Raw genomic sequence first — 23,977 nt, forward strand, 5'->3', positions numbered from 1 at the left:
TTATTGCTAAGGTTAACGAAGACGTTCCCGTTATCTTTTACGCATAAGGCCAAGCTTTTAGGAAAGTTGAGAGTTGAACATTCATCTATCATGAACCTTCTGCCGGCCACCCACAGTGTGCAGGTCTATGGTTCAGTATTGTGATCAAGCATGCGTTGGGTTAATTGACTGTAACAATAATCTTGCACTGGCAAATGTGCTTTAATCGAATGGAGATTGCCACCTCCTCGTGGCGCCGCTGGTGTAGTGGTATCATGCAAGATTCCCATTCTTGCGACCCGGGCTCGATTCCCGGGCGGCGCACTGCTCCTTTTTCTCACGGAGGTTTTTATTTTTATTGCTAAGGTTAACGAAGACGTTCCCGTTATCTGTTACGCATAAGGCCAAGCTTTTAGGAAAGTTGAGAGTTGAACATTCATCTATCATGAACCTTCTCCCGGCCACCCACAGTGCGCAGGTCCATGGTTCAGTATTGAGGTCAAGCATGCGTTGGGTTAATTAACTGTAACAATAATCTTGCACTGGCAAATGTGCCTTAATCGAATGGAGATTGCCACCTCTTCGTGGCGCCGCTGGTGTAGTGGTATCATGCAAGATTCCCATTCTTGCGACCCAGGTTCGAGTCCCGGGCGGCGCACTGCTCCTTTTTCTCACGGTGATTTTTATTTTTATTGCTAAGGTTAACGAGGACGTTTTCCTTCTCTATTACGCACAAAGGCAAGCTTTTAGGAAAGTTGAGAGTGGGAACATCCATCTATCAGGAACCTTCTCCGTGCCACAGTGCGCAGGATTATGGTTCAGTATTGAGGTCAAGGATGCGTTGGGTTAATTAACTGCAACGATAATCTTGCACTGGCGAATGTGCCTTAATTGAATGGAAATATCCACCTCCTCATGGCGCCGCTGGTGTAATGGTATCATGCAAGATTCCCATTCTTGCGACCCGGGTTCGATTCCCGGGCGGCGCACTGCTCCCTTTTCTCACGGTGATTTTTATTTTTATTGCTAAGGTTAACGAAGACGTTTCCGTTATTTATTACGCATAAGGCCAAGCTTTTAGGAAAGTTGAGAGTTGGAACATCCATCTATCATGAAACTTCTCCCGAGCACAGTGCGCAGGTCTATGGTTCAGTTATCTATTACGCACAAGGCCAAGCTTTTAGGAATGTTGGGAGTTGGAACATCCATCTATCATGAACCTTCTCCCGGCCACAGTGCGCAGGTCTATGGTTCAGTATTGAGGTCAAGCATGCGTTGGGTTAATTAACTGTAACGATATCCTTGCACTGGCAAATGTGCCTTAATCGAATGGAAATTTCCACCTCCTCATGGTGCCGCTGTTGTAATGGTATCATGCAAGATTCCCATTCCTGCAACCCGGGTTCGATTCCCGGGCGGCGCACTGCTCCTTTTTCTCACGGTGAATTTTATTTTTATTGCTAAGATTAACGAAGACGTTCCCGTTATCTGTTACGCATAAGGCCAAGCTTTTAGGAAAGTTGAGAGTTGAACATTCATCTATCATGAACCTTCTCCCGGCCACCCACAGTGCGCAGGTCTATGGTTCAGTATTGAGGTCAAGCATGCGTTGGGTTAATTAACTGTAACAATAATCTTGCACTGGCAAATGTGCCTTGATCGAATGGAGATTGCCACCTCTTCGTGGCGCCGCTGGTGTAGTGGTATCATGCAAGATTCCCATTCTTGCGACCCAGGTTCGATTCCCGGGCGGCGCACTGCTCCTTTTTCTCACGGTGATTTTTATTTTTATTGCTAAGGTTAACGAAGACGTTCCCGTTATCTCTCGCACAAGACCAAGCTTTTAGGAAAGTTGAGAGTTGGAACATCCATCCATCATGAACCTTCTCCAGGCCACAGTGCGCAGGTCTATGGTTCAGTTATCTATTACGCACAAGGCCAAGCTTTTAGGAAAGTTGGGAGTTGGAACATCCATCTATCATGAACCTTCTCCCGGCCACCCACAGTGCGCAGGTCTATGGTTCAGTATTGAGGTCAGGCATGCGTTGGGGTGATTAACTGTAACGATAATCTTGCACTGGCAAATGTGCCTTTATCGAATGGAAATTGCCACCTCCTCATGGCGCCGCTGGTGTAATGGTATCATGCAAGATTCCCATTCTTGCGACCCTGGTTCGATTCCCGGGCGGCGCACTGCTCCTTTTTCTCACGGTGATTTTTATTTTTATTGCTAAGGTTAACGAAGACGTTTTCGTTATCTATTACGCACAAGGCCAAGCTTTTAGAAAAGTTGAGAGTGGGAACATCCATCTATCATGAACCTTCTCCCGGCCACAGTGCGCAGGTCAATGGTTCAGTATTGAGGTCAAGCATGCGTTGGGTTAATTAACTGTAACGATAATCTTGCACTGGCAAATGTGCCTTAATCGAATGGAGATTGCCACCTCCTCGTGGCGCCGCTGGTGTAGTGGTATCATGCAAGATTCCCATTCTTGCGACCCGGGTTCGATTCCCGGGCGGCGCACTGCTCCTTTTTCTCACGGTGATATTTATTTTTATTGCTAAGGTTAACGAAGACGTTTTCGTTATCTATTACGCACAAGGCCAAGCTTTTAGGAAAGTTGAGAGTGGGAACATGCATCTATCATGAACCTTCTCCGTGCCACAGTGCGCAGGTCTATGGTTCAGTATTGAGGTCAAGCATGCGTTGGGTTAATTAACTGTAACGATAATCTTGCACTGGCAAATGTGCCTTAATCAAATGGAAATTGCCACCTCCTCATGGCGCCGCTGTTGTAATGGTATCATGCAAGATTCCCATTCTTGCGGCCCGGGTTCGATTCCCGGGCGGCGCACTGCTCCTTTTTCTCACGGTGATTTTTATTGTTATTGCTAACGTTAATGAGGACGTTCCCGTTATCTATTACGCACAAGGCCAAGCTTTTAGGAAAGTTGAGAGTGGGAACATTCATCTATCATGAACCTTCTCCCGGCCACAGTGCGCAGGTCTATGGTTCAGTATTGAGGTCAAGCATGCGTTGGGTTAATTAACTGTAACGATAATCTTGCACTGGCAAATGTGCCTTAATCGAATGGAAATTTCCACCTCCTCATGGCGCCGCTGTTGTAATGGTATCATGCAAGATTCTCATTCCTGCGACCCGGGTTCGATTCCCGGGCGGCGCACTGCTCCTTTTTCTCACGGTGATTTTTATTGTTATTGCTAAGGTTAATGAGGACGTTCCCGTTATCTATTACGCACAACGCCAAGCTTTTAGGAAAGTTGAGAGTGGGAACATTCATCTATCATGAACCTTCTCCCGGCCCCAATGCGCAGGTCTATGGTTCAGTATTGAGGTCAAGCATGCGTTGGGTTAATTAACTGTAACGTTAATCTTGCACTGGCAAATGTGCCTTAATCGAATGGAGATTGCCACCTCCCCAAGGCGCCGCTGGTGTAGTGGTATCATGCAAGATTCCCATTCTTGCGACCCGGGTTCGATTCCCGGGCGGCGCACTGCTCCTTTTTCTCACGGTGATTTTTATTTTTATTGCTAAGGTTAACGAAGACGTTCCCGTTATCTTTTACGCATAAGGCCAAGCTTTTAGGAAAGTTGAGAGTTGAACATTCATCTATCATGAACCTTCTCCCAGCCACCCACAGTGCGCAGGTCTATGGTTCAGTATTGAGGTCAAGCATGCGTTGGGTTAATTAACTGTAACAATAATCTTGCACTGGCAAATGTGCCTTAATCGAATGGAGATTGCCACCTCCTCGTGGCGCCGCTGGTGTAGTGGTATCATGCAAGATTCCCATTCTTGCGTCCCGGGCTCGATTCCCGGGCGGCGCACTGCTCCTTTTTCTCACGGTGGTTTTTATTTTTATTGCTAAGGTTAACGAAGACGTTCCCGTTATCTGTTACGCATAAGGCCAAGCTTTTAGGAAAGTTGAGAGTTGGAACATCCATCTATCATGAACCTTCTCCCGGCCACAGTGCACAGGTCTATGGTTCAGTTATCTATTACGCATAAGGCCATGCTTTTAGGAAAGTTGAGAGTTGGAACATCCATCTATCATGAACCTTCTCCCGGCCACAGTGCGCAGGTCTATGGTTCAGTATTGAGGTCAAGCATGCGTTAGGTTAATTAACTTTAACGATAATCTTGCACTGGCAAATGTGCCTTAATCGAATGGAGATTGCCACCTCCTCGTGGCGCCGCTGGTGTAGTGGTATTATGCAAGATTCCCATTCTTGCGACCCGGGTTCGATTGCCGGGCGGCGCACTGCTCCTTTTTCTCACGGTGATTTTTATTTTTATTGCTAAGGTTAACGAAGACGTTCCCGTTATCTATTACGCACAAGGCCAAGCTTTTAGGAAAGTTGGGAGTTGGAACATCCATCTATCATGAACCTTCTCCCGGCCACCCACAGTGCGCAGGTCTATGGTTCAGTGTTGAGGTCAAGCATGCGTTGGGTTAATTAACTGTAATGATAATCTTGCACTGGCAAATGTGCCTTAATCGAATGGAAATTGCCACCTCCTCATGGCGCCGCTGGTGTAATGGTATCATGCAAGATTCCCATTCTTGCGACCCGGGTTCGATTCCTGGGCGGCGCACTGCTCCTTTTTCTCACGGTGATTTTTATTTTTATTGCTAAGGTTAACGAAGACGTTCCCGTTATCTATTACGCACAAGGCCAAGCTTTTAGGAAAGTTGAGAGTTGGAACATCCATCTATCATGAACCTTCTACCTGCCACCCACAGTGCGCAGGTCTATGGTTCAGTATTGAGGTCAAGCATGCGTTGGGCTAATTAACTGTGACGATAATCTTGCACTGGCAAATGTGCCTTAATCGAATATAAATTGCCACCTCCTCATGGCGCCGCTGTTGTAATGGTATCATGCAAGATTCCCATTCTTGCGGCCCGGGTTCGATTCCCGGGCGGCGCACTGCTCCTTTTTCTCACGGTGATTTTTATTGTTATTGCTAAGGTTAATGAGGACGTTCCCGTTATCTATTACGCACAAGGCCAAGCTTTTAGGAAAGTTGAGATTGGGAACATTCATCTATCATGAACCTTCTCCCGGCCACAGTGCGCAGGTCTTTGGTTCAGTATTGAGGTCAAGCATGCGTTGGGTTAATTAACTGTAACGATAATCTTGCACTGGCAAATATGCCTTAATCGAATGGAAATTTCCACCTCCTCATGGCGCCGCTGTTGTAATGGTATCATGCAAGATTCCCATTCTTGCGACCCGGGTTCGATTCCCGGGCGGCGCACTGCTCCTTTTTCTCACGGTGATTTTTATTGTTATTACTAAGGTTGATGAGGACGTTCCCGTTATCTATTACGCACAAGGCCAAGCTTTTAGGAAAGTTGAGAGTGGGAACATTCATTTATCATGAACTTTCTCCCGGCCACAATACGCAGGTCTATGGTTCAGTTTTGAGGGCAAGCATGCGTTGGGTTAATTAACTGTAACGTTAATCTTGCACTGGCAAATGTGCGTTATTCGAATGGAGATTGCCACCTCCCCATGGCGCCGCTGGTGTAGTGGTATCATGCAAGATTCCCATTCTGGCGACCCGGGTTCGATTCCCGGGCGGCGCACTGCTCCTTTTTCTCACGGTGGTTTTTATTTTTATTGCTAAGGTTAACGAAGACGTTCCCGTTATCTGTTACGCATAAGGCCAAGCTTTTAGGAAAGTTGAGAGTTGAACATTCATCTATCATGAACCTTCTCCCGGCCACCCACAGTGCGCAGGTCCATGGTTCAGTATTGAGGTCAAGCATGCGTTGGGTTAATTAACTGTAACAATAATCTTGCACTGGCAAATGTGCCTTGATCGAATGGAGATTGCCACCTCTTCGTGGCGCCGCTGGTGTAGTGGTATCATGCAAGATTCCCATTCTTGCGACCCAGGTTCGATTCCCGGGCGGCGCAATGCTCCTTTTTCTCACGGTGATTTTTATTTTTATTGCTAAGGTTAACGAAGACGTTCCCGTTATCTTTCGCACAAGGCCAAGCTTTTAGGAAAGTTGAGAGTTGGAACATCCATCCATCATGAACCTTCTCCCGGCCACAGTGCGCAGGTCTATGGTTCAGTTATCTATTACGCACAAGGCCAAGCTTTTAGGAAAGTTGGGAGTTGGAACATCCATCTATCATGAACCTTCTCCCGGCCACCCACAGTGCGCAGGTCTATGGTTCAGTATTGAGGTCAAGCATGCGTTGGGGTGATTAACTGTAACGATAATCTTGCACTGGCAAATGTGCCTTAATCGAATGGAAATTGCCACCTCCTCATGGCGCCGCTGGTGTAATGGTATCATGCAAGATTCCCATTCTTGCGACCCTGGTTCGATTCCCGGGCGGCGCACTGCTCCTTTTTCTCACGGTGATTTTTATTATTATTGCTAAGGTTAACGAAGACGTTCCCGTTATCTTTCGCACAAGGCCAAGCTTTTAGGAAAGTTGAGAGTTGGAACATCCATCCATCATGAACCTTTCCCGGCCACCCACAGTGCGCAGGTCTATGGTTCAGTATTGAGGTCAAGCATGCGTTGAGTTAATTAACTGTAACGATAATATTGCACTGGCAAATGTGCCTTAATTGAATGGAAATTGCCACCTCCTCGTGGCGCCGCTGGTGTAGTGGTATCACGCAAGATTCCCATTCTTGCGACCCGGGTTCGATTCCCGGGCGGCGCACGGCTCCTTTTTCTCATGGTGATTTTTATTTTTATTGCTAAGTTTAACGAAGACGTTCCCGTTATCTATTACGCAGAAGGCCAAGCTTTTAGGAAAGTTGAGAGTGGGAACATCCTTCTATCATGAACCTTCTCCGGGCCACAGTGCGCAGGTCTATGGTTCAGTATTGAGGTCAAGCATGCGTTGGGTTAATAAACTGTAACGATAATCTTGCACTGGCAAATGTGCCTTAATCGAATGGAGATTTCCACCTCCTCGTGGCGCCGCTGGTGTAGTGGTATCATGGAAGATTCCTTGCGACCCGGGTTCGATTCCCGGGCGGCGCACTGCTCCTTTTTCTCACGGTGATTTTTATTTTTATTGCTAAGGTTAACGAAGACGTTTTCGTTATCTATTACGCACAAGGCCAAGCTTTTAGAAAAGTTGAGAGTGGGAACATCCATCTATCATGAACCTTCTCCCGGCCACAGTGCGCAGGTCTATGGTTCAGTATTGAGGTCAAGCATGCGTTGGGTTAATTAACTGTAACGATAATCTTGCACTGGCAAATGTGCCTTAATCGAATGGAGATTGCCACCTCCTCGTGGCGCCGCTGGTGTAGTGGTATCATGCAAGATTCCCATTCTTGCGACCCGGGTTCGACTCCCGGGCGGCGCACTGCTCCTTTTTCTCACGGTGATTTTTATTTTTATTGCTAAGGTTAACGAAGACGTTTTCGTTATCTATTACGCACAAGGCCAAGCTTTTAGGAAAGTTGAGAGTGGGAACATGCATCTATCATGAACCTTCTCCGTGCCACAGTGCGCAGGTCTATGGTTCAGTATTGAGGTCAAGCATGCGTTGGGTAATTAACTGTAACGATAATCTTGCACTGGCAAATGTGCCTTAATCGAATGGAAATTGCCACCTCCTCATGGCGCCGCTGTTGTAATGGTAACATGCAAGATTCCCATTCTTGCGGCCCGGGTTCGATTCCCGGGCGGCGCACTGCTCCTTTTTCTCACGGTGATTTTTATTGTTATTGCTAACGTTAATGAGGACGTTCCCGTTATCTATTACGCACAAGGCCAAGCTTTTAGAAAAGTTGAGAGTGGGAACATTCGTCTATCATGAACCTTCTCCTGGCCACAGTGCGCAGGTCTATGGTTCAGTATTGAGGTCAAGCATGCGTTGGGTTAATTAACTGTAACGATAATCTTGCACTGGCAAATGTGCCTTAATCGAATGGAAATTTCCACCTCCTCATGGCGCCGCTGTTGTAATGGTATCATGCAAGATTCCCATTCCTGCGACCCGGGTTCGATTCCCGGGCAGCGCACTGCTCCTTTTTCTCACGGTGACTTTTATTGTTATTGCTAAGGTTAATGAGGACGTTCCCGTTATCTATTACGCACAAGGCCAAGCTTTTAGGAAAGTTGAGAGTGGGAACATTCATCTATCATGAACCTTCTCCCGGCCACAATGCGCAGGTCTATGGTTCAGTATTGAGGTCAAGCATGCGTTGGGTTAATTAACTGTAACGTTAATCTTGCACTGGCAAATGTGCCTTAATCGAATGGAGATTGCCACCTCCCCATGGCGCCGCTGGTGTAGTGGTATCATGCAAGATTCCCATTCTTGCGACCCGGGTTCGATTCCCGGGCGGCGCACAGCTCCTTTTTCTCACGGTGATTTTTATTTTTATTGCTAAGGTTAACGAAGACGTTCCCGTTATCTTTTACGCATAAGGCCAAGCTTTTAGGAAAGTTGAGAGTTGAACATTCATCTATCATGAACCTTCTCCCAGCCACCCACAGTGCGCAGGTCTATGGTTCAGTATTGAGGTCAAGCATGCGTTGGGTTAATTAACTGTAACAATAATCTTGCACTGGCAAATGTGCCTTAATCGAATGGAGATTGCCACCTCCTCGTGGCGCCGCTGGTGTGGTGGTATCATGCAAGATTCCCATTATTGCGACCCGGGCTCGATTCCCGGGCGGCGCACTGCTCCTTTTTCTCACGGTGGTTTTTATTTTTATTGCTAAGGTTAACGAAGACGTTCCCGTTATCTGTTACGCATAAGGCCAAGCTTTTAGGAAAGTTGAGAGTTGAACATTCATCTATCATGAACCTTCTCCCGCCACCCACAGTGCGCAGGTCCATGGTTTAGTATTGAGGTCAAGCATGCGTTGGGTTAATTAACTGTAACAATAATCTTGCACTGGCAAATGTGCCTTAATCGAATGGAGATTGCCACCTCCTCGTGGCGCCGCTGGTGTAGTGGTATCATGCAAGATTCCCATTCTTGCGACCCGGGTTCGATTCCCGGGCGGCGCAATGCTCCTTTTTCTCACGGTGATTTTTATTTTTATTGCTAAGGTTAACGAAGACGTTTTCCTTATCTATTATGCACAAAGCCAAGCTTTTAGGAAAGTTGAGAGTGGGAACATCCATCTATCAGGAACCTTCTCCGTGCCACAGTGCGCAGGACTATGGTTCAGTATTGAGGTCAAGGATGCGTTGGGTTAATTAACTGTAACGATAATCTTGCACTGGCGAATGTGCCTTAATTGAATGGAAATATCCACCTCGTCATGGCGCCGCTGGTGTAATGGTATCATGCAAGATTCCCATTCTTGCGACCCGGGTTCGATTCCCGGGCGGCGCACTGCTCCCTTTTCTCACGGTGATTTTTATTTTTATTGCTAAGGTTAACGAAGACGTTTCCGTTATTTATTACGCATAAAGCCAAGCTTTTAGGAAAGTTGAGAGTTGGAACATCCATCTATCATGAACCTTCTCCCGGCCACAGTGCACAGGTCTATGGTTCAGTTATCTATTACGCATAAGGCCATGCTTTTAGGAAAGTTGAGAGTTGGAACATCCATCTATCATGAACCTTCTCCCGGCCACAGTGCGTAGGTCTATGGTTCAGTATTGAGGTCAAGCATGCGTTAGGTTAATTAACTTTAACGATAATCTTGCACTGGCAAATGTGCCTTAATCGAATGGAGATTGCCACCTCCTCGTGGCGCCGCTGGTGTAGTGGTATCATGCAAGATTCCCATTCTTGCGACCCGGGTTCGATTGCCGGGCGGCGCACTGCTCCTTTTTCTCACGGTGATTTTTATTTTTATTGCTAAGGTTAACGAAGACGTTCCCGTTATCTATTACGCACAAGGCCAAGCTTTTAGGAAAGTTGGAGTTGGAACATCCATCTATCATGAACCTTCTCCCGGCCACCCACAGTGCGCAGGTCTATGGTTCAGTGTTGAGGTCAAGCATGCGTTGTGTTAATTAACTGTAATGATAATCTTGCACTGGCAAATGTGCCTTAATCGAATGGAAATTGCCACCTCCTCATGGCGCCGCTGGTGTAATGGTATCATGCAAGATTCCCATTCTTGCGACCCGGGTTCGATTCCTGGGCGGCGCACTGCTCCTTTTTCTCACGGTGATTTTTATTTTTATTGCTAAGGTTAACGAAGACGTTCCCGTTATCTATTACGCACAAGGCCAAGCTTTTAGGAAAGTTGAGAGTTGGAACATCGATCTATCATGAACCTTCTACCGGCCACCCACAGTGCGCAGGTCTATGGTTCAGTATTGAGGTCAAGCATGCGTTGGGCTAATTAACTGTAACGATAATCTTGCACTGGCAAATGTGCCTTAATCGAATGGAAATTGCCACCTCCTCATGGCGCCGCTGTTGTAATGGTATCATGCAAGATTCCCATTCTTGCGGCCCGGGTTCGATTCCCGGGCGGCGCACTGCTCCTTTTTCTCACGGTGATTTTTATTGTTATTGCTAAGGTTAATGAGGACGTTCCCGTTATCTATTACGCACAAGGCCAAGCTTTTAGGAAAGTTGAGAGTGGGAACATTCATCTATCATGAACCTTCTCCCGGCCACCCACAGTGCGCAGGTCTATGGTTCAGTATTGAGGTCAAGCATGCGTTGAGTTAATTAACTGTAACGATAATCTTGCACTGGCAAATGTGCCTTAATTGAATGGAAATTGCCACCTCCTCGTGGCGCCGCTGGTGTAGTGGTATCATGCAAGATTCCCATTCTTGCGACCCGGGCTCGATTCCCGGGCGGCGCACTGCTCCTTTTTCTCACGGTGATTTTTATTTTTATTGCTAAGTTTAACGAAGACGTTCCCGTTATCTATTACGCAGAAGGCCAAGCTTTTAGGAAAGTTGAGAGTGGGAACATCCATCTATCATGAACCTTCTCCGGGCCACAGTGCGCAGGTCTATGGTTCAGTTATCTATTACGCATAAGGCCATGCTTTTAGGAAAGTTGAGAGTTGGAACATCCATCTATCATGAACCTTCTCCCGGCCACAGTGCGCAGGTCTATGGTTCAGTATTGAGGTCAAGCATGCGTTGGGTTAATAAACTGTAACGATAATCTTGCACTGGCAATTGTGCCTTAATCGAATGGAGATTTCCACCTCTTCGAGGCGCCGCTGGTGTAGTGGTATCATGGAAGATTCCTTGCGACCCGGGTTCGATTCCCGGGCGGCGCACTGCTCCTTTTTCTCACGGTGATTTTATTTTTATTGCTAAGGTTAACGAAGACGTTTTCGTTATCTATTACGCACAAGGCCAAGCTTTTAGAAAAGTTGAGAGTGGGAACATCCATCTATCATGAACCTTATCCCGGCCACAGTGCGCAGGTCAATGGTTCAGTATTGAGGTCAAGCATGCGTTGGGTTAATTAACTGTAACGATAATCTTGCACTGGCAAATGTGCCTTAATTGAATGGAAATTGCCACCTCCTCGTGGCGCCGCTGGTGTAGTGGTATCACGCAAGATTCCCATTCTTGCGACCCGGTTTCGATTCCCGGGCGGCGCACGGCTCCTTTTTCTCATGGTGATTTTTATTTTTATTGCTAAGTTTAACGAAGACGTTCCCGTTATCTATTACGCAGAAGGCCAAGCTTTTAGGAAAGTTGAGAGTGGGAACATCCATCTATCATGAACCTTCTCCGGGCCACAGTGCGCAGGTCTATGGTTCAGTATTGAGGTCAAGCATGCGTTGGGTTAATAAACTGTAACGATAATCTTGCACTGGCAAATGTGCCTTAATCGAATGGAAATTGCCACCTCCCCATGGCGCCGCTGGTGTAGTGGTATCATGGAAGATTCCTTGCGACCCGGGTTCGATTCCCGGGCGGCGCACTGCTCCTTTTTCTCACGGTGATTTTTGTTTTTATTGCTAAGGTTAACGAAGACGTTTTCGTTATCTATTACGCACAAGGCCAAGCTTTTAGAAAAGTTGAGAGTGGGAACATCCATCTATCATGAACCTTCTCCCGGCCACAGTGCGCAGGTCAATGGTTCAGTATTGAGGTCAAGCATGCGTTGGGTTAATTAACTGTAACGATAATCTTGCACTGGCAAATGTGCCTTAATCGAATGGAAATTTCCACCTCCTCATGGCGCCGCTGTTGTAATGGTATCATGCAAGATTCCCATTCTTGCGACCCGGGCTCGATTCCCGGGCGGCGCACTGCTCCTTTTTCTCACGGTGGTTTTTATTTTTATTGCTAAGGTTAACGAAGACGTTCCCGTTATCTGTTACGCATAAGGCCAAGCTTTTAGGAAAGTTGAGAGTTGAACATTCATCTATCATGAACCTTCTCCCGGCCACCCACAGTGCGCAGGTCCATGGTTTAGTATTGAGGTCAAGCATGCGTTGGGTTAATTAACTGTAACAATAATCTTGCACTGGCAAATGTGCCTTAATCGAATGGAGATTGCCACCTCCTCGTGGCGCCGCGGGTTTAGTGGTATCATGCAAGATTCCCATTCTTGCGACCCGGGTTCGATTCCCGGGCGGCGCAATGCTCCTTTTTCTCACGGTGATTTTTATTTTTATTGCTAAGGTTAACGAAGACGTTTTCCTTATCTATTATGCACAAAGCCAAGCTTTTAGGAAAGTTGAGAGTGGGAACATCCATCTATCAGGAACCTTCTCCGTGCCACAGTGCGCAGGACTATGGTTCAGTATTGAGGTCAAGGATGCGTTGGGTTAATTAACTGTAACGATAATCTTGCACTGGCGATTGTGCCTTAATTGAATGGAAATATCCACCTCCTCATGGCGCCGCTGGTGTAATGGTATCATGCAAGATTCCCATTCTTGCGGCCCGGGTTCGATTCCCGGGCGGCGCACTGCTCCTTTTTCTCCCGGTGATTTTTATTGTTATTGCTAACGTTAATGAGGACGTACCCGTTATCTTTTACGCATAAGGCCAAGCTTTTAGGAAAGTTGAGAGTTGAACATTCATCTATCATGAACCTTCTCCCAGCCACCCACAGTGCGCAGGTCTATGGTTCAGTATTGAGGTCAAGCATGCGTTGGGTTAATTAACTGTAACAATAATCTTGCACTGGCAAATGTGCCTTAATCGAATGGAGATTGCCACCTCCTCGTGGCGCCGCTGGTGTAGTGGTATCATGCAAGATTCCCATTCTTCCGACCCGGGCTCGATTCCCGGGCGGCGCACTGCTCCTTTTTCTCACGGTGATTTTTATTTTTATTGCTAAGGTTAACGAAGACGTTCCCGTTATCTATTACGCAGAAGGCCAAGCTTTTAGGAAAGTTGAGAGTGGGAACATCCATCTATCATGAACCTTCTCTGGGCCACAGTGCGCAGGTCTATGGTTCAGTATTGAGGTCAACCATGCGTTGGGTTAATAAACTGTAACGATAATCTTGCACTGGCAAATGTGCCTTAATCGAATGGAGATTTCCACCTCCTCGTGGCGCCGCTGGTGTAGTGGTATCATGGAAGATTCCTTGCGACCCGGGTTCGATTCCCGGGCGTCGCACTGCTCCTTTTTCTCACGGTGATTTTTATATTTATTGCATTAAGGTTTACGAAGGGGTTCCCGTTATCTATTACGCACAAGGTCAAGCGTTTAGTGAAATATAGAGTGGCGGGAACATCCAGCTTTCATGAGCCTTCTTTCGGGCCCAATGCGCACATCTATGGTTCAGTATCGAAGTCAAGTATAAGCTGGGATAATTAATGGTAACATTAATCATGCACTGTCAAATGTGCCTTGACCGAATGGAGACTGCCACTTCCTCGCAGCGCCGCTGGTGTAGTGGTATCATGCAAGATTCCCATTCTTGCGACCCGGGTTCGATTCCCGGGCGGCGCACAGCTCCTTTTCCCCACGGCGTGAATTTTATTTTTATTGCATTAAGGTTTACGAAAGGGTTCCCGTTATCTAGTACGCACAAGGCCGAGATTTTAGGGAAATAGAGGGGTGGGAACATCCAGCTTTCATATGCCTTCTTTCGGGCCCAGTGCTAACATCTATGGTTCAGTATCGAAGTCAAGTATACGCTGGGATAAGTACGGGTAACGCTAATCATTCACTGTCAAATGTGCCTTAACCGATAGGAGATTGCCACCTCCCCATGGCGCCGCTGGTGGAGTGGTATCATGCAAGATTCCCATTCTTGCGACCCGGGTTCGATTCCCGTGCGGCGCACTGCTCCTTTTTCTCACGGTGATTTTTATTTTTATTGCTAAGGTTAACGAAGACGTTCCCGTTATCTTTTACGCATAAGGCCAAGCTTTTAGGAAAGTTGAGAGTTGAACATTCATCTATCATGAACCTTCTCCCAGCCACCCACAGTGCGCAGGTGTATGGTTCAGTATTGAGGTCAAGCATGCGTTGGGTTAATTAACTTTAACCATAATCTTGCACTGGCAAATGTGCCTTAATCGAATGGAAATTGCCACCTCCTCATGGCGCCGCTGGTGTAATGGTATCATGCAAGATTCCCATTCTTGCGACCCGGGTTCGATTCCTGGGCGGCGCCCTGCTCCTTTTTCTCACGGTGATTTTTATTTTTATTGCTAAGGTTAACGAAGACGTTCCCGTTATCTATTACGCACAAGGCCAAGCTTTTAGGAAAGTTGAGAGTTGGAACATCCATCTATCATGAACTTTCTACCGGCCACCCACAGTGCGCAGGTCTATGGTTCAGTATTGAGGTCAAGCATGCGTTGGGCTAATTAACTGTAACGATAATCTTGCACTGGCAAATGTGCCTTAATCAAATGGAGATTGCCACCTCCTCATGCACCGCTGGTGTAGTGGTATCATGCAAGATTCCCTTTCTTGCGACCCGGGTTCGATTCCCGGGCGGCGCACTGCTCCTTTTTCTCACGTCGTAAATTTTATATTTATTGCATTAAGGTTTACGAAGGGGTTCCCGTTATCTATTACGCACAAGGTCAAGCGTTTAGTGAAATATAGAGGGGCGGGAACATCCAGATTTCATGAGCCTTCTTTCGGGCCCAATGCGCACATCTATGGTTCAGTATCGAAGTCAAGTATAAGCTGGGATAATTAATGGTAACATTAATCATGCACTGTCAAATGTGCCTTGACCGAATGGAGATTGCCACCTCCTCATGCACCGCTGGTGTAGTGGTATCATGCAAGATTCCCTTTCTTGCGACCCGGGTTCGATTCCCGGGCGGCGCACAGCTCCTTTTCCCCACGGCGTGAATTTTATTTTTATTGCATTAAGGTTTACGAAAGGGTTCCCGTTATCTAGTACGCACAAAGCCGAGCTTTTAGGGAAATAGAGGGGCGGGAACATCCAGCTTTCATGAGCCTTCTTTCGGGCCTATTGCGCACATCTATGGTTCAGTATCGAAGTCAAGTATACGCTGGGATAATTAACGGTAACGATAATCATGCACTGTCAAATGTGCCTTAACCGAATGGAGACTGCCACATCCTCGTAGCGCCGCTGGTGTAGTGGTATCATGCAAGATTCCCATTCTTGCGACCCGGGTTCGATTCCCGGGCGGCGGACAGCTCCTTTTTCTCACGGCGTGAATTTTATTTTTATTGCATTAAGGTTTACGAAGGGGTTTCCGTTATCTATTACGCACAAGGCGGAGCTTTTAGGGAAATAGAGGGGCGGGAACATCCAGCTTTCATGAGCCTTCTTTCGGGCCAAGTACGCACATCTATGGTTCAGTATCGAAGTCAAGTATACGCTGGGATAATTACCGGTAACGCTAATCATGCACTGTCAAATGTGCCAAAACCGAATGGAGACTGCCACTTCCTCGCAGCGCCGCTGGTGTACTGGTATCATGCAAGATTCCCATTCTTGTGACCCGGGTTCGATTCCCGGGCGGCGCACTGCTCCTTTTTCTCACGGCATAAATTTTATTTTTATTGCATTAAGGCTTACGAAGGGGTTTCTGTTATCTATTACGCACAAGGCCGAGCTTTTAAGGATAGAGGGGCGGGAACATCCAGCTTTCATGAGCCTTCTTTCGGGCCTATTGCGCACATCTATGGTTCAGTATCGAAGTCAAGTATACGCTGGGATAATTAACGGTAACGATAATCTTGCACTGGCAAATGTGCCTTAATCGAATGGAGATTGCCACCTCCTCGTGGCGCCGCTGGTGTAGTGGTATCATGCAAGATTCCCATTCTTGCGACCCGGGTTCGATTCCCGGGCGGCGCACTGCTCCTTTTTCTCACGGTGATTTTTATTTTTATTGCTAAGGTTAACGAAGACGTTTTCGTTATCTATTACGCACAAGGCCAAGCTTTTAGGAAAGTTGAGAGTGGGAACATGCATCTATCATGAACCTTCTCCGTGCCACCATGCGCAGGTCTATGGTTCAGTATTGAGGTCAAGCATGCGTTGGGTTAATTAACTGTAACGATAATCTTGCACTGGCAAATGTGCCTTAATCGAATGGAAATTGCCACCTCCTCATGGCGCCGCTGTTGTAATGGTATCATGCAAGATTCCCATTCTTGCGGCCCGGGTTCGATTCCCGGGCGGCGCACTGCTCCTTTTTCTCCCGGTGATTTTTATTGTTATTGCTAACGTTAATGAGGACGCTCCCGTTATCTATTACGCACAAGGCCAAGCTTTTAGGAAAGTTGAGAGTGGGAACATTCATCTATCATGAACCTTCTCCCGGCCACAATGCGCAGGTCTATGTTTCAGTATTGAGGTCAAGCATGCGTTGGGTTAATTAACTGTAACGTTAATCTTGCACTGGCAAATGTGCCTTAATCGAATGGAGATTGCCACCTCCCCATGGCGCCGCTGGTGTAGTGGTATCATGCAAGATTCCCATTCTTGCGACCCGGGTTCGATTCCCGGGCGGCGCACTGCTCCTTTTTCTCACGGTGATTTTTATTTTTATTGCTATGGTTAACGAAGACGTTCCCGTTATCTTTTACGCATAAGGCCAAGCTTTTAGGAAAGTTGAGAGCTGAACATTCATCTATCATGAACCTTCTCCCAGCCACCCACAGTGCGCAGGTCTATGGTTCAGTATTGAGGTCAAGCATGCGTTGGGTTAATTAACTGTAACAATAATCTTGCACTGGCAAATGTGCCTTAATCGAATGGAGATTGCCACCTCCTCGTGGCGCCGCTGGTGTAGTGGTATCATGCAAGATTCCCATTCTTGCGACCCGGGCTCGATTCCCGGGCGGCGCACTGCTCCTTTTTCTCACGGTGATTTTTATTTTTATTGCTAAGGTTAACGAAGACGTTCCCGTTATCTATTACGCAGAAGGCCAAGCTTTTAGAAAAGTTGAGAGTGGGAACATCCATCTATCATGAACCTTCTCCCGGCCACAGTGCGCAGGTCAATGGTTCAGTATTGAGGTCAAGCATGCGTTGGGTTAATTAACTGTAACGATAATCTTGCACTGGCAAATGTGCCTTAATCGAATGGAGATTGCCACCTCCTCGTGGCGCCGCTGGTGTAGTGGTATCATGCAAGATTCTCATTCTTGCGACCCGGGTTCGATTCCCGGGCGGCGCACTGCTCCTTTTTCTCACGGTGATTTTTATTTTTATTGCTAAGGTTAACGAAGACGTTTTCGTTATCTATTACGCACAAGGCCAAGCTTTTAGGAAAGTTGAGAGTGGGAACATGCATCTATCATGAACCTTCTCCGTGCCACAGTGCGCAGGTCTATGGTTCAGTATTGAGGTCAAGCATGCGTTGGGTTAATTAACTGTAACGATAATCTCTCACTGGCAAATGTGCCTTAATCGAATGGAAATTGCCACCTCCTCATGGCGCCGCTGTTGTAATGGTATCATGCAAGATTCCCATTCTTGCGGCCCGGGTTCGATTCCCGGGCGGCGCACTGCTCCTTTTTCTCACGGTGATTTTTATTGTTATTGCTAACGTTAATGAGGACGTTCCCGTTATCTATTACGCACAAGGCCAAGCTTTTAGGAAAGTTGAGAGTGGGAACATTCAGCTATCATGAACCTTCTCCCGGCCACAATGCGCAGGTCTATGGTTCAGTATTGAGGTCAAGCATGCGTTGGGTTAATTAACTGTAACGTTAATCTTGCACTGGCAAATGTGCCTTAATAGAATGGAGATTGCCACCTCCCCATGGCGCCGCTGGTGTAGTGGTATCATGCAAGATTCCCATTCTTGCGACCCGGGTTCGATTCCCGGGCGGCGCACTGCTCCTTTTTCTCACGGTGATTTTTATTGTTATTGCTAACGTTAATGAGGACGTTCCCGTTATCTATTACGCACAAGGCCAAGCTTTTAGGAAAGTTGAGAGTGGGAACATTCATCTATCATGAACCTTCTCCCAGCCACAGTGCGCAGGTCTATGGTTCAGTATTGAGGTCAAGCATGCGTTGGGTTAATTAACTGTAACGATAATCTTGCACTGGCAAATGTGCCTTAATCGAATGGAAATTTCCACCTCCTCATGGCGCCGCTGTTGTAATGGTATCATGCAAGATTCCCATTCCTGCGACCCGGGTTCGATTCCCGGGCGGCGCACTGCTCCTTTTTCTCACGGTGATTTTTATTGTTATTGCTAAGGTTAATGAGGACGTTCCCGTTATCTATTACGCACAAGGCCAAGCTTTTAGGAAAGTTGAGAGTGGGAACATTCATCTATCATGAACCTTCTCCCGGCCACAATGCGCAGGTCTATGGTTCAGTATTGAGGTCAAGCATGCGTTGGGTTAATTAACTGTAACGTTAATCTTGCACTGGCAAATGTGCCTTAATCGAATGGAGATTGCCACCTCCCCATGGCGCCGCTGGTGTAGTGGTATCATGCCAGATTCCCATTCTTGCGACCCGGGTTCGATTCCCGGGCGGCGCACTGCTCCTTTTTCTCACGGTGATTTTTATTTTTATTGCTAAGGTTAACGAAGACGTTCCCGTTATCTTTTACGCATAAGGCCAAGCTTTTAGGAAAGTTGAGAGTTGAACATTCATCTATCATGAACCTTCTCCCAGCCACCCACAGTGCGCAGGTCTATGGTTCAGTATTGAGGTCAAGCATGCGTTGGGTTAATTAACTGTAACAATAATCTTGCACTGGCAAATGTGCCTTAATCGAATGGAGATTGCCACCTCCTCGTGGCGCCGCTGGTGTAGTGGTATCATGCAAGATTCCCATTCTTGTGACCCGGGCTCGATTCCCGGGCGGCGCACTGCTCCTTTTTCTCACGGTGGTTTTTATTTTTATTGCTAAGGTTAACGAAGACGTTCCCGTTATCTGTTACGCATAAGGCCGAGCTTTTAGGAAAGTTGAGAGTTGAACATTCATCTATCATGAACCTTCTCCCGGCCACCCACAGTGCGCAGGTCCATGGTTTAGTATTGAGGTCAAGCATGCGTTGGGTTAATTAACTGTAACAATAATCTTGCACTGGCAAATGTGCCTTAATCGAATGGAGATTGCCACCTCCTCGTGGCGCCGCTGGTGTAGTGGTATCATGCAAGATTCCCATTCTTGCGACCCGGGTTCGATTCCCGGGCGGCGCAATGCTCCTTTTTCTCACGGTGATTTTTATTTTTATTGCTAAGGTTAACGAAGACGTTTTCCTTATCTATTATGCACAAAGCCAAGCTTTTAGGAAAGTTGAGAGTGGGAACATCCATCTATCAGGAACCTTCTCCGTGCCACAGTGCGCAGGACTATGGTTCAGTATTGAGGTCAAGGATGCGTTGGGTTAATTAACTGTAACGATAATCTTGCACTGGCGAATGTGCCTTAATTGAATGGAAATATCCACCTCCTCATGGCGCCGCTGGTGTAATGGTATCATGCAAGATTCCCATTCTTGCGACCCGGGTTCGATTCCCGGGCGGCGCACTGCTCCCTTTTCTCACGGTGATTTTTATTTTTATTGCTAAGGTTAACGAAGACGTTTCCGTTATTTATTACGCATAAGGCCAAGCTTTTAGGAAAGTTGAGAGTTGGAACATCCATCTATCATGAACCTTCTCCCGGCCACAGTGCACAGGTCTATGGTTCAGTTATCTATTACGCATAAGGCCATGCTTTTAGGAAAGTTGAGAGTGGGAACATTCAGCTATCATGAACCTTCTCCCGGCCACAATGCGCAGGTCTATGGTTCAGTATTGAGGTCAAGCATGCGTTGGGTTAATTAACTTTAACGATAATCTTGCACTGGCAAATGTGCCTTAATCGAATGGAGATTGCCACCTCCTCGTGGCGCCGCTGGTGTAGTGGTATCATGCAAGATTCCCATTCTTGTGACCCGGGTTCGATTGCCGGGCGGCGCACTGCTCCTTTTTCTCACGGTGATTTTTATTTTTATTGCTAAGGTTAACGAAGACGTTCCCGTTATCTATTACGCACAAGGCCAAGCTTTTAGGAAAGTTGGGAGTTGGAACATCCATCTATCATGAACCTTCTCCCGGCCACCCACAGTGCGCAGGTCTATGGTTCAGTGTTGAGGTCAAGCATGCGTTGGGTTAATTAACTGTAATGATAACCTTGCACTGGCAAATGTGCCTTAATCGAATGGAAATTGCCACCACCTCATGGCGCCGCTGGTGTAATGGTATCATGCAAGATTCCCATTCTTGCGACCCGGGTTCGATTCCTGGGCGGCGCACTGCTCCTTTTTCTCACGGTGATTTTTATTTTTATTGCTAAAGTTAACGAAGACGTTCCCGTTATCTATTACGCAAAAGGCCAAGCTTTTAGGAAAGTTGAGAGTTGGAACATCCATCTATCATGAACCTTCTACCGGCCACCCACAGTGTGCAGGTCTATGGTTCAGTATTGAGGTCAAGCATGCGTTGGGCTAATTAACTGTAACGATAATCTTGCACTGGCAAATGTGCCTTAATCGAATGGAGATTGCCACCTCCTCATGGCACCGCTGGTGTAGTGGTATCATGCAAGATTCCCTTTCTTGCGACCCGGGTTCGATTCCCGGGCGGTGCACTGCTCCTTTTTCTCACGTCGTAAATTTTATATTTATTGCATTAAGGTTTACGAAGGGGTTCCCGTTATCTATTACGCACAAGGTCAAGCGTTTAGTGAAATATAGAGGGGCGGGAACATCCAGCTTTCATGAGCCTTCTTTCGGGCCCAATGCGCACATCTATGGTTCAGTATCGAAGTCAAGTATAAGCTGGGATAATTAATGGTAACATTAATCATGCACTGTCAAATGTGCCTTGACCGAATGGAGACTGCCACTTCCTCGCAGCGCCGCTGGTGTAGTGGTATCATGCAAGATTCCCATTCTTGCCACCCGGGTTCGATTCCCGGGCTTCGCACAGCTCCTTTTCCCCACGGCGTGAATTTTATTTTTATTGCATTAAGGTTTACGAAAGGGTTCCCGTTATCTAGTACGCACAAGGCCGAGCTTTTAGGGAAATAGAGGGGCGGGAACATCCAGCTTTCATAAGCCTTCTTTCGGGCCCAGTGCTAACATCTATGGTTCAGTATCGAAGTCAAGTATACGCTGGGATAATTACCGGTAACGCTAATCATGCACTGTCAAATGTGCCTTAACCGATAGGAGACTGCCACATACACGTAGCGCCGCTGGTGTAGGTATTGCCTATGTGTCACGATTTTTCGGTTGAGCCAGTGTCGTTTTCAGATCACTGTTTGGTTGTGTGTCGCATAGGCATGAAGAAACAGCGTAAGGTTTTCAACTGGGATTTATGGAAACTGAACGCATTGTTACTAAAAGATGAACCATTTTTAGAAGCAGTGCACGAGACCATTAATGAAGTGCTTATGGAAAAAACGGAAACAGTAGCAAAGAAATGGGAGTGTTTAAAGCAGAAGGTGAAAATGAAAGCGCTTGACAGATCGAGCACGCTAAAATTCGAAGCGCAAATAAAAGAAAGAAGTCTTAAGAAAACACTGCAGCAGCTGATAGCCCTAGAAAGTCGGGAGCCTGGGACTTGCAAAGACGAGGTGCGCAGTGTCAAGGAAAAATTAGAACTGCATGACAGAGAGCGTTATCGAGGCGCCTGGGTTCGCGCGCGCGCAAATGATCTTGCCGCGGGTGAGACGCCCACAAAAAGGGCGCTTGGTCTCGAAAAAGCGCAAGGACGCCGAAACCACATCGATAAGGTCTATTGCAACGGGACTCTCGCGAGCGACAATGAAAGCATCGAACGGGCCTTTGTTGCGTATTATCAGTCACTTTTTGCAATTCGAAAAGCGAATGTACATGGTTTTAAAGAAGAGTTTCTCAAGCGCTTGCCGCGGCTTAGTGACGACACAAAAAAGCTTTTAGAAGGCAGAATAACGGAAGGTGAAGTGGAACGCGCGATTGGTCATCTGAACCCCGGAAAGTCACCGGGACCCGATGGCCTAACCGCAGCATGGTATAAGACGTTTAGAATAGAACTGTCCCCGGGGTTAGCTGAGCTGTTCAATGAGGCGTACGAACGGAAAACTCTGCCGCCCTCCTTCAGCAAAGCGCATACGATATTAATTCCTAAAACGGACGAAGGGGAAAAACTTAAACTGGTGACATCGTATAGGCCCATATCGCTGACCAATGTCGACTACAAGATTTTTATGAAGGTTCTGGCAGCGCGACTTCAAGGTGTCATTAAAGAAATTGTTGGAGAGCACCAAACTTGTGGAATCAAAGGCAGAACCATTAGCTCAAACATTCACAAGATGCGGTGTGTGCTAGAGTGTTGTGACGAAGATTCACTTGGCGTTGCTGTGCTCCAGATAGACCTGGAGAAAGCTTTTGATTGTGTTGCGCATGATATTTTGTTTGTCATCTTAGATCATATTAATGTCGGTTCCATCATCAAGGAGGGAGTGGCCTTGGCGTACCAGAACTGCACAACACGTTTAATTGTTAACAAGTCTTTGGGGGCCCCCATTCACGTAATGCGTTCTGTGCGTCAGGGCTGCCCCCTCAGTCCACTTTTGTTTTGTATTTACATCGAAGCGATGTGCTTAGCGATAAATGAAAATGAAAAAATTAGTGGCTTCAGCTTGGCGGCAGTGGAAGTTAAGCTGCTGGCATATGCAGACGACATTGCGGTGTGTTGTACGAACAAAGAAAGTGTAGAGGAAACGATAAGTGTTGTGAAACATTTTTGTAGCGTCACAGGAAGCCGCGTAAACTGGGCGAAATCTCTTGGGCTTTGGCACGGAAGGTGGCCTTCAAAGCCGGACCTTTTTGCGAATGTGCACTGGACGGAAACACCGACAAGGTACCTCGGTGTTCCCCTGGAATGTTATAACGGCAGCGAGGAGTATTGGTCGCGTCAAACAAAAGAGACGAAGGAAAAAGCAGACAGGTGGAAAGGCATGAACCTGTCTGTTTTCGCTAGGGCTACTGTGTGCAACATGTTTTTATCGCTAAACTGTGGTATGTGATGCAGGTGTTACATTGTTCAAGGATCAACGTGCAAAGGCTGCACAGAGTGTTCGCAGTTTTTATATGGGGCTCGAAATGGGAAAGGTGCAGACGGACCAACTTGTTCAGGCGCGTGAGTGAGTGAGTGAGTAACAACTTTATTAGTCGAAGGGGTGAGGGGTAAGGGAGGCTAAGCCACGAAGGCTGCCAGGCTGTGTTTCTCGATGACTTCTTCCGCTCGTTTCAGGACCCGTGTCTGGATGTCTATGTCGTTGCTGGAGAGAAGGGCCTCCCATTGTCCCTCGGTGGGGGGTGAGCAAAGGAGGTCGGCGGGCGGGGGATCCTCCGGGCAGCCCCAGAGGATGTGGTTCAACGAGGCAACGTTGCCGCACAGGCACAGCGTGGATCGATGGCACCTGGGTGCATGTATGAAAACACGAGGGGGCACGGGAAGGTGCGGGTCTGTAGGCGACGCCAGGCGATCTCGGACCGCTTGGGAAGGCTGCTGTGAGGATGTGAATAGAAATATCGCTCGAGGCGATAGTGCTGAGTGATGTCGTGGTAGGTGACCAGGGGCTCCGGCACCAGGGCGTCCGACTCTGAGTGGCCCAC

At 47.2% G+C, this 23,977-nt stretch overlaps 54 non-coding genes across 54 annotated transcripts; all 54 read left to right on the forward strand.

The window, feature by feature from the left end:
* Positions 1–232: 232 nt before the first annotated feature.
* TRNAG-CCC (transfer RNA glycine (anticodon CCC)) lies at positions 233–303 on the forward strand. Its single transcript has one exon. It is a non-coding gene; the product is annotated as a tRNA-Gly (tRNA).
* A 263-nt stretch (positions 304–566) lies between these two features.
* On the forward strand, positions 567–637 carry TRNAG-CCC (transfer RNA glycine (anticodon CCC)). Its single transcript has one exon. It is a non-coding gene; the product is annotated as a tRNA-Gly (tRNA).
* Positions 638–897: 260 nt separating this feature from the next.
* TRNAG-CCC (transfer RNA glycine (anticodon CCC)) lies at positions 898–968 on the forward strand. The gene has a single exon. It is a non-coding gene; the product is annotated as a tRNA-Gly (tRNA).
* Positions 969–1,665: 697 nt separating this feature from the next.
* TRNAG-CCC (transfer RNA glycine (anticodon CCC)) lies at positions 1,666–1,736 on the forward strand. The gene has a single exon. It is a non-coding gene; the product is annotated as a tRNA-Gly (tRNA).
* A 365-nt stretch (positions 1,737–2,101) lies between these two features.
* Positions 2,102–2,172, forward strand: TRNAG-CCC (transfer RNA glycine (anticodon CCC)). The gene has a single exon. It is a non-coding gene; the product is annotated as a tRNA-Gly (tRNA).
* Positions 2,173–2,432: 260 nt separating this feature from the next.
* On the forward strand, positions 2,433–2,503 carry TRNAG-CCC (transfer RNA glycine (anticodon CCC)). The gene has a single exon. It is a non-coding gene; the product is annotated as a tRNA-Gly (tRNA).
* A 260-nt stretch (positions 2,504–2,763) lies between these two features.
* Positions 2,764–2,834, forward strand: TRNAG-CCC (transfer RNA glycine (anticodon CCC)). Its single transcript has one exon. It is a non-coding gene; the product is annotated as a tRNA-Gly (tRNA).
* A 260-nt stretch (positions 2,835–3,094) lies between these two features.
* On the forward strand, positions 3,095–3,165 carry TRNAE-CUC (transfer RNA glutamic acid (anticodon CUC)). The gene has a single exon. It is a non-coding gene; the product is annotated as a tRNA-Glu (tRNA).
* A 260-nt stretch (positions 3,166–3,425) lies between these two features.
* TRNAG-CCC (transfer RNA glycine (anticodon CCC)) lies at positions 3,426–3,496 on the forward strand. The gene has a single exon. It is a non-coding gene; the product is annotated as a tRNA-Gly (tRNA).
* Positions 3,497–3,759: 263 nt separating this feature from the next.
* TRNAG-CCC (transfer RNA glycine (anticodon CCC)) lies at positions 3,760–3,830 on the forward strand. The gene has a single exon. It is a non-coding gene; the product is annotated as a tRNA-Gly (tRNA).
* A 363-nt stretch (positions 3,831–4,193) lies between these two features.
* TRNAG-CCC (transfer RNA glycine (anticodon CCC)) lies at positions 4,194–4,264 on the forward strand. The gene has a single exon. It is a non-coding gene; the product is annotated as a tRNA-Gly (tRNA).
* Positions 4,265–4,528: 264 nt separating this feature from the next.
* Positions 4,529–4,599, forward strand: TRNAG-CCC (transfer RNA glycine (anticodon CCC)). Its single transcript has one exon. It is a non-coding gene; the product is annotated as a tRNA-Gly (tRNA).
* Positions 4,600–4,863: 264 nt separating this feature from the next.
* TRNAG-CCC (transfer RNA glycine (anticodon CCC)) lies at positions 4,864–4,934 on the forward strand. The gene has a single exon. It is a non-coding gene; the product is annotated as a tRNA-Gly (tRNA).
* Positions 4,935–5,194: 260 nt separating this feature from the next.
* TRNAG-CCC (transfer RNA glycine (anticodon CCC)) lies at positions 5,195–5,265 on the forward strand. Its single transcript has one exon. It is a non-coding gene; the product is annotated as a tRNA-Gly (tRNA).
* A 260-nt stretch (positions 5,266–5,525) lies between these two features.
* On the forward strand, positions 5,526–5,596 carry TRNAG-CCC (transfer RNA glycine (anticodon CCC)). Its single transcript has one exon. It is a non-coding gene; the product is annotated as a tRNA-Gly (tRNA).
* A 263-nt stretch (positions 5,597–5,859) lies between these two features.
* TRNAG-CCC (transfer RNA glycine (anticodon CCC)) lies at positions 5,860–5,930 on the forward strand. Its single transcript has one exon. It is a non-coding gene; the product is annotated as a tRNA-Gly (tRNA).
* A 365-nt stretch (positions 5,931–6,295) lies between these two features.
* TRNAG-CCC (transfer RNA glycine (anticodon CCC)) lies at positions 6,296–6,366 on the forward strand. The gene has a single exon. It is a non-coding gene; the product is annotated as a tRNA-Gly (tRNA).
* Positions 6,367–6,627: 261 nt separating this feature from the next.
* On the forward strand, positions 6,628–6,698 carry TRNAG-CCC (transfer RNA glycine (anticodon CCC)). The gene has a single exon. It is a non-coding gene; the product is annotated as a tRNA-Gly (tRNA).
* Positions 6,699–7,284: 586 nt separating this feature from the next.
* Positions 7,285–7,355, forward strand: TRNAG-CCC (transfer RNA glycine (anticodon CCC)). The gene has a single exon. It is a non-coding gene; the product is annotated as a tRNA-Gly (tRNA).
* Positions 7,356–7,614: 259 nt separating this feature from the next.
* Positions 7,615–7,685, forward strand: TRNAG-CCC (transfer RNA glycine (anticodon CCC)). The gene has a single exon. It is a non-coding gene; the product is annotated as a tRNA-Gly (tRNA).
* A 591-nt stretch (positions 7,686–8,276) lies between these two features.
* TRNAG-CCC (transfer RNA glycine (anticodon CCC)) lies at positions 8,277–8,347 on the forward strand. Its single transcript has one exon. It is a non-coding gene; the product is annotated as a tRNA-Gly (tRNA).
* A 596-nt stretch (positions 8,348–8,943) lies between these two features.
* On the forward strand, positions 8,944–9,014 carry TRNAG-CCC (transfer RNA glycine (anticodon CCC)). The gene has a single exon. It is a non-coding gene; the product is annotated as a tRNA-Gly (tRNA).
* A 260-nt stretch (positions 9,015–9,274) lies between these two features.
* On the forward strand, positions 9,275–9,345 carry TRNAG-CCC (transfer RNA glycine (anticodon CCC)). The gene has a single exon. It is a non-coding gene; the product is annotated as a tRNA-Gly (tRNA).
* A 363-nt stretch (positions 9,346–9,708) lies between these two features.
* On the forward strand, positions 9,709–9,779 carry TRNAG-CCC (transfer RNA glycine (anticodon CCC)). The gene has a single exon. It is a non-coding gene; the product is annotated as a tRNA-Gly (tRNA).
* Positions 9,780–10,042: 263 nt separating this feature from the next.
* TRNAG-CCC (transfer RNA glycine (anticodon CCC)) lies at positions 10,043–10,113 on the forward strand. Its single transcript has one exon. It is a non-coding gene; the product is annotated as a tRNA-Gly (tRNA).
* Positions 10,114–10,377: 264 nt separating this feature from the next.
* TRNAG-CCC (transfer RNA glycine (anticodon CCC)) lies at positions 10,378–10,448 on the forward strand. Its single transcript has one exon. It is a non-coding gene; the product is annotated as a tRNA-Gly (tRNA).
* A 264-nt stretch (positions 10,449–10,712) lies between these two features.
* TRNAG-CCC (transfer RNA glycine (anticodon CCC)) lies at positions 10,713–10,783 on the forward strand. The gene has a single exon. It is a non-coding gene; the product is annotated as a tRNA-Gly (tRNA).
* Positions 10,784–11,471: 688 nt separating this feature from the next.
* On the forward strand, positions 11,472–11,542 carry TRNAG-CCC (transfer RNA glycine (anticodon CCC)). Its single transcript has one exon. It is a non-coding gene; the product is annotated as a tRNA-Gly (tRNA).
* A 586-nt stretch (positions 11,543–12,128) lies between these two features.
* TRNAG-CCC (transfer RNA glycine (anticodon CCC)) lies at positions 12,129–12,199 on the forward strand. The gene has a single exon. It is a non-coding gene; the product is annotated as a tRNA-Gly (tRNA).
* A 263-nt stretch (positions 12,200–12,462) lies between these two features.
* Positions 12,463–12,533, forward strand: TRNAG-CCC (transfer RNA glycine (anticodon CCC)). Its single transcript has one exon. It is a non-coding gene; the product is annotated as a tRNA-Gly (tRNA).
* A 260-nt stretch (positions 12,534–12,793) lies between these two features.
* On the forward strand, positions 12,794–12,864 carry TRNAG-CCC (transfer RNA glycine (anticodon CCC)). Its single transcript has one exon. It is a non-coding gene; the product is annotated as a tRNA-Gly (tRNA).
* A 263-nt stretch (positions 12,865–13,127) lies between these two features.
* On the forward strand, positions 13,128–13,198 carry TRNAG-CCC (transfer RNA glycine (anticodon CCC)). Its single transcript has one exon. It is a non-coding gene; the product is annotated as a tRNA-Gly (tRNA).
* A 591-nt stretch (positions 13,199–13,789) lies between these two features.
* On the forward strand, positions 13,790–13,860 carry TRNAG-CCC (transfer RNA glycine (anticodon CCC)). The gene has a single exon. It is a non-coding gene; the product is annotated as a tRNA-Gly (tRNA).
* Positions 13,861–14,125: 265 nt separating this feature from the next.
* On the forward strand, positions 14,126–14,196 carry TRNAG-CCC (transfer RNA glycine (anticodon CCC)). Its single transcript has one exon. It is a non-coding gene; the product is annotated as a tRNA-Gly (tRNA).
* A 263-nt stretch (positions 14,197–14,459) lies between these two features.
* Positions 14,460–14,530, forward strand: TRNAG-CCC (transfer RNA glycine (anticodon CCC)). The gene has a single exon. It is a non-coding gene; the product is annotated as a tRNA-Gly (tRNA).
* Positions 14,531–14,793: 263 nt separating this feature from the next.
* On the forward strand, positions 14,794–14,864 carry TRNAG-CCC (transfer RNA glycine (anticodon CCC)). Its single transcript has one exon. It is a non-coding gene; the product is annotated as a tRNA-Gly (tRNA).
* Positions 14,865–15,130: 266 nt separating this feature from the next.
* TRNAG-CCC (transfer RNA glycine (anticodon CCC)) lies at positions 15,131–15,201 on the forward strand. The gene has a single exon. It is a non-coding gene; the product is annotated as a tRNA-Gly (tRNA).
* Positions 15,202–15,466: 265 nt separating this feature from the next.
* Positions 15,467–15,539, forward strand: TRNAG-CCC (transfer RNA glycine (anticodon CCC)). The gene has a single exon. It is a non-coding gene; the product is annotated as a tRNA-Gly (tRNA).
* Positions 15,540–15,802: 263 nt separating this feature from the next.
* Positions 15,803–15,873, forward strand: TRNAG-CCC (transfer RNA glycine (anticodon CCC)). Its single transcript has one exon. It is a non-coding gene; the product is annotated as a tRNA-Gly (tRNA).
* A 263-nt stretch (positions 15,874–16,136) lies between these two features.
* TRNAG-CCC (transfer RNA glycine (anticodon CCC)) lies at positions 16,137–16,207 on the forward strand. The gene has a single exon. It is a non-coding gene; the product is annotated as a tRNA-Gly (tRNA).
* A 260-nt stretch (positions 16,208–16,467) lies between these two features.
* TRNAG-CCC (transfer RNA glycine (anticodon CCC)) lies at positions 16,468–16,538 on the forward strand. Its single transcript has one exon. It is a non-coding gene; the product is annotated as a tRNA-Gly (tRNA).
* A 260-nt stretch (positions 16,539–16,798) lies between these two features.
* On the forward strand, positions 16,799–16,869 carry TRNAG-CCC (transfer RNA glycine (anticodon CCC)). Its single transcript has one exon. It is a non-coding gene; the product is annotated as a tRNA-Gly (tRNA).
* A 263-nt stretch (positions 16,870–17,132) lies between these two features.
* Positions 17,133–17,203, forward strand: TRNAG-CCC (transfer RNA glycine (anticodon CCC)). The gene has a single exon. It is a non-coding gene; the product is annotated as a tRNA-Gly (tRNA).
* Positions 17,204–17,463: 260 nt separating this feature from the next.
* TRNAE-CUC (transfer RNA glutamic acid (anticodon CUC)) lies at positions 17,464–17,534 on the forward strand. The gene has a single exon. It is a non-coding gene; the product is annotated as a tRNA-Glu (tRNA).
* Positions 17,535–17,794: 260 nt separating this feature from the next.
* Positions 17,795–17,865, forward strand: TRNAG-CCC (transfer RNA glycine (anticodon CCC)). Its single transcript has one exon. It is a non-coding gene; the product is annotated as a tRNA-Gly (tRNA).
* A 260-nt stretch (positions 17,866–18,125) lies between these two features.
* TRNAG-CCC (transfer RNA glycine (anticodon CCC)) lies at positions 18,126–18,196 on the forward strand. Its single transcript has one exon. It is a non-coding gene; the product is annotated as a tRNA-Gly (tRNA).
* Positions 18,197–18,456: 260 nt separating this feature from the next.
* Positions 18,457–18,527, forward strand: TRNAG-CCC (transfer RNA glycine (anticodon CCC)). The gene has a single exon. It is a non-coding gene; the product is annotated as a tRNA-Gly (tRNA).
* Positions 18,528–18,787: 260 nt separating this feature from the next.
* Positions 18,788–18,858, forward strand: TRNAG-CCC (transfer RNA glycine (anticodon CCC)). Its single transcript has one exon. It is a non-coding gene; the product is annotated as a tRNA-Gly (tRNA).
* A 263-nt stretch (positions 18,859–19,121) lies between these two features.
* Positions 19,122–19,192, forward strand: TRNAG-CCC (transfer RNA glycine (anticodon CCC)). Its single transcript has one exon. It is a non-coding gene; the product is annotated as a tRNA-Gly (tRNA).
* Positions 19,193–19,455: 263 nt separating this feature from the next.
* Positions 19,456–19,526, forward strand: TRNAG-CCC (transfer RNA glycine (anticodon CCC)). The gene has a single exon. It is a non-coding gene; the product is annotated as a tRNA-Gly (tRNA).
* Positions 19,527–19,786: 260 nt separating this feature from the next.
* Positions 19,787–19,857, forward strand: TRNAG-CCC (transfer RNA glycine (anticodon CCC)). The gene has a single exon. It is a non-coding gene; the product is annotated as a tRNA-Gly (tRNA).
* Positions 19,858–20,220: 363 nt separating this feature from the next.
* TRNAG-CCC (transfer RNA glycine (anticodon CCC)) lies at positions 20,221–20,291 on the forward strand. Its single transcript has one exon. It is a non-coding gene; the product is annotated as a tRNA-Gly (tRNA).
* Positions 20,292–20,555: 264 nt separating this feature from the next.
* On the forward strand, positions 20,556–20,626 carry TRNAG-CCC (transfer RNA glycine (anticodon CCC)). Its single transcript has one exon. It is a non-coding gene; the product is annotated as a tRNA-Gly (tRNA).
* A 264-nt stretch (positions 20,627–20,890) lies between these two features.
* On the forward strand, positions 20,891–20,961 carry TRNAG-CCC (transfer RNA glycine (anticodon CCC)). The gene has a single exon. It is a non-coding gene; the product is annotated as a tRNA-Gly (tRNA).
* Positions 20,962–23,977: the final 3,016 nt, after the last annotated feature.

The sequence above is a fragment of the Rhipicephalus microplus genome, chromosome 1, assembly GCF_043290135.1.
Source record: "Rhipicephalus microplus isolate Deutch F79 chromosome 1, USDA_Rmic, whole genome shotgun sequence".
Taxonomy (NCBI): domain Eukaryota; kingdom Metazoa; phylum Arthropoda; class Arachnida; order Ixodida; family Ixodidae; genus Rhipicephalus; species Rhipicephalus microplus.